Source organism: Chiloscyllium plagiosum, chromosome 44 (genome assembly GCF_004010195.1).
Source record: "Chiloscyllium plagiosum isolate BGI_BamShark_2017 chromosome 44, ASM401019v2, whole genome shotgun sequence".
NCBI classification, from domain to species: domain Eukaryota; kingdom Metazoa; phylum Chordata; class Chondrichthyes; order Orectolobiformes; family Hemiscylliidae; genus Chiloscyllium; species Chiloscyllium plagiosum.
In genome coordinates this window covers 10970421-10975210 of record NC_057753.1, presented here as the reverse complement: position 1 = coordinate 10975210, position 4790 = coordinate 10970421, and the positions used below count along the sequence as shown (strand labels likewise).

Genomic DNA, 4790 nt, shown 5'->3' with positions numbered 1-4790 from the left:
CCTATCACCTTTACCCTCACATCCGTCCACCTATTGCACTCGTAGGTACCTTCTCCCCCGCCCCCCCCCTGGATGCTGCCTGACCTGCTGTGCTTTTCCAGCACCACTCTAATCTTGACTCTATTCTCCAGCATCTGCAGTATACCCTTCTGCCTATGTGTCTTAAGTGAGGAGGGACGGAAGTATAGAGATTGGAAAGGGGGGGGGGGAAAGAGGTAGATATCTTTTCTGTTTTTATTTTTAAAACGTACCTGATGCCCACAAATAAATACAATAGGTACAAGTATAGCACATGCAATATTCCTCAATGTAGCTTCAAGCTATTTCTTACAGACTTGGACTCGTTCCCAAAAAGAGCCAACAATTCTTTAACTGGACAGAAAAAACTAGAGAGAGTAACTCCCGGGCTAAATGAGCAGCTGCGCCCACTTGAAGCGATGTTGATGGGGAAGGGAAACAGAGGGCAGTCCAGCAGAAAAAAAAAAGCCCACTGACTCTCCCATGGCACACACTGTCAGAACGGTGAGGGAGTTCAGTCCTGGGAGTGATCCACAGCAGCATCACTGGTGGAATCTGAGTGTTGGGAGCACTAGTGCCCCATCGGTGCCTCTGCAAATTGCAGGACAATGTGAACCTCCACTGGCACTCGCGGCAGGCAAATGGCGTCTAGCCCATGTGGACTCGTTGATGCCTCAGCAGATCAGAGGAATTGCTGAAGGCCTTCCTGCACTCAGGGCAGGGGAAAGGCCTCTTCCCCTTGTGGACCCGCTGGTGCCTCTGCAGGTCGGAGGAACTGCTGAACACCTTCCTGCACGCGGGGCAGCTGAAGGGCCTCTTGCCTGTGTGCACCCATCGGTGCTTCTGGAGGTATGAGGAGTAGGTGAAGCCCTTCCCGCACTCGGGGCAGCTGAAGGGCCTCTCCCCCGTGTGGACCTGCTGGTGCCTCAGCAGGTCAGAGGAATTGCTGAATGCCTTACTGCACTCGGGACAGCTGAAGGGCCTCTCGCCCGTGTGGATCCGTCGGTGCTTATGGAGATGAGAGGACTGGGTGAAGCTATTCCCGCACTCAGGGCAACTGAAAGGCCTCTCCCTCGTGTGGACCCGCCGGTGGGTCACAAGGGTGGAGTTTTGGGTAAAGCCCTTCCCGCACTCAGGGCAGCTGAAGGGCCTCTCCCCCATATGGACCCGCTAGTGCCTCAGCAAGTTGGAGCAATTGTTGAAGCCCTTCCCGCACTTGGGGCAAGGGAACGGTATCTCCCCAGTATGGACATGCCGATGGCTATGAAGACGGGAGGGGTGGGTGAAGCCCTTCCCGCACTCGGGGCAGAAGAACGGCCTCTCCCTTGTGTGGACCCGGCTATGGGCTACGAGGTGGGAGGCCTGGGTAAAACTCTTCCTGCACGTGGGGCAGGAGAACAACCTCTCCCCAGTGTGACTGCGCCAATGAATCTCCAGGCACAGAAGCCTTTTCCGCAGTCACCACACTTCCACGGTTTCTCCATGTGTTGGGATTCCTCAGCTTTCTCCATGGTCGAAGCTTCAGCAGCGCACAGGTGCGTGTACAGCCCCTCCCTGCCGTGAATTCCTCTTTCCAGGCCGTCTAACCGTTTAAGGCTCCACACTCAGTGCGCTGAAACTGTAGGGTCTCTTACTGATGCTGAACACGTACTGAAACAGGAACCGAAAAGCTTTGCTCCTTCTCACAGAATCACAGTCAAAAATCACTGCGGTCCTGATGGATCAAGTGACTGTCAGACATTGATGACAAAGTGATGACTGCAGACTCTGGAGAGTCAGAGTTGAAAGGTGCGGCGCTAGAAAAGCGCAGCAGGTCAGGCAGCATCCGAGGAGCAGGAGAGTCGACGTTTCCAACCTAAGCCCATCATCTGTTGATTTTGAAACTTCTGTTTTCAGACCTTCAAATACTCTGTAAAAAGATAAAAATCACAACACCAGGTTATAGTCCAATAATTTGGAAGCACACTAGCTTTTGCAGCATCGCTCCTTCATCAGGTGATAGTAAAACGAGGTTACAAAAGTCATCTCTATCAGTGCAGGGTAGAAATTCACAACAAGCAATTCTACTTTCTGCGAAACATTCTTTTCTTTTATTATTCCACAAAATTGAAAGCACCATCCCACTCTCTCTGTACCTCTCTAATTCTCCTGACGGTCTGATTCAGGATCTTACAGGGGCGATATCTCTTTGAATTTTGGATAATGCCACCTGAAAGTTAATAACTTTCATGACATTGTGATACTGCTGAGAGTGAGTCGGTCTGATTCGGAGAAGCAACAAAAAAAAGTGTAAACTCAGGGTGAACCTGCAATGCAGCTTCTTCAGAAACATGAAATGGTTAACATCCCTGGGAAGTTGGGGATGAAAGGAGACATCAAGGCATTTTTGATGCAGACACCACAGAGAAACTGAACATACAGACATGGCAAATATTTAGTGGCAAGCCAGAATCATGGAGACATACAGCACAGAAACAGACCATTCGGTCTAACTCGTCCATCACTCTAAACCCTTCCTATTCATATACCCATCCAGATGCCTCCTAGATATTGTAATTAGATTAGATTACTTTCACAGTGTGGAAACAGGCCCTTCGGCCCAACAAGTCCACAGCGACCTACCGAAGCGCAACCCACCCAGACCCATTCCCCTACATTTATCCCTTCACCCAACACGGGCAATTTAGCATGGCCAATTGTACAAGCATTCGCCTCCTAGATATTGTAATTAGATTAGATTACTTACACAGTGTGGAAACAGGCCCTTCGGCCCAACAAGTCCACACCGACCTACCGAAGCGCAACCCACCCAGACCCATTCCCCTACATTTATCCCTTCACCCAACACGGGCAATTTAGCATGGCCAATTGTACAAGCATTCACCATTTCCTCTGGCAACTCATTCCTTACTCGCCCATCCTCAATGAAAAAGTTGCCCTTCAGTCCCTTTTAAATTCTCCCTCCCCCCTCACCCTGAACCGATTACCCTTACCATGACATGGGGTAAACCCTTCTGCTACTTTAAACCAGACACACACAAATGGTCACCTTGTGACATAATGTGTTAAATTTTGAGTGGCAAAGAAAAAAAGTTAACAATATTATTCTTTAAGACCAAAAGAAAAGATTAAACAAGAACTGTTTACAACTCCTTTCTCATAAGCCTATTTTTAACCCTGACTCTACAATACTGGTCCGATAAATTTCCTCTTAAATTTACAGCGCATCAATTTCAAAACTAGTTGTCATCTTCTGATGTTGAACTTCCTCTATAGATTCCTCTAGGTCATCTTCAGTCTTCGACTGCACAAATTTCTTATGGATGGGTACCTTGCCATCAGAGTAGCTCTCTGAAGTCTGTTGGTGCTTGGCTGCTTTTTGCTGTTTTGTCCAACTATTCAAAACACATTTTACATACTCCAAATATCAAATCGTCTCATCGGTTTGATGTCATCCAAAACAATAAATTTCAAATGCATTTGGATTTTGGGCATAACTTAAACTGATTGGACGAACTTGAGTTTGTTGTATACCATGGCAACGCAGTTCCAGCTGTTTGTTTCACAACCGAACAATATGTTTTAAAATTTTTCAGCACACCGTGTGCCAGCCAGGAGTTTCAGCTTCCTTAAAGGTACAGTACATGTCCCCAACTTCATAATACCCTCGCGTTCTGAGATTAGATTCCCTACAGTGTGGAAACAGGCCCTTTGGCCCAACAAGCCCACACTGACCTCCGAAGAGCAACCTACCCAGACCCATTCCCCCACCCCATTCTGACTAATGAATCGAACACTATGGGCAATTTAGCATGGCCAATTCACCCAACCTGCACATCTTTAGACTCCCCTTACTCTATCCGTACCTCTCACGATTTTATAAACATCTCTAAAGTCACCCCTCAGCCTCCAGCGCGCTAGGGAAAACAGCACTAGCCTAATCAGCCTCTCCCTCTAGCTCAAACCCGGCAACATCCTTGTATAGCTTTTCTGAACCTTTTCAAGTTTCACAACATCTTTCCGAAAGGAGGGGTACCAGAATTGCATACAATACTCTAAAGGTGGCTAAAGCAATGTCCTGTAGAGCAATAGCATAACCTCCCAACTCATCTCCTCAATCAGAGGATTGGGAAAGTTTGCAAAACCCACAAACCCACCAGGAAAAGAATGGAGGGACAAATCGAACTTTTGAGAGGTCAGCTTGAAGCATCAATGCTTCGGGGCATGGGTCAGGATGGGGCAAGGAAGCTGAATGTACTGGAGCCAAGGCGGAGGAAGAACAGAGGATACAAAACCGTTGCAGCCGGCTTGAAGCTGCAATGAGGAATATTGCATGTACCTGTTACATTTATCTGTGGGAATCGGGTGCATTTTAAAAATAAAAACAGAAAAATGTCTATCCCTCCATCCTCCCAGTCTCTATCCTTCCGTCCCTCCTCACCCAGGTAATTAGGACATATAGGAGAAAGTGAGGGGTTCAGATGCTGGAGATCAGAGCTAAAAATGTGTTGCTGGGAAAGCGCAGCAGGTCAGGCAGCATCTAAGGAACAGGAGAATCGACATTTCGGGCATAAGCCCTTCTTCAGGAATGAGGAAAGTGTGTCCAGCAGATAAAAGGTAGTGAGGAGGGACTTGGGGGAGGGGCATCGGAAATGCGATAGGTGGAGGGAGGTCAAGGTGAGGATGATAGCCAAAATGGGGTGGGGGCGGAGAGGTCAGGAAGATGATTGCAGGTTAGGAAGGCGGTGCTGAGTTCGAGGGATTTGACTGAG

The 4790-nt window shown here is 48.2% G+C and overlaps 1 pseudogene; it reads right to left on the bottom strand.

The window, feature by feature from the left end:
- Positions 1–210: 210 nt before the first annotated feature.
- Positions 211–4790, bottom strand: part of LOC122543654 — a 32240-nt pseudogene continuing 27660 nt past the window's right edge.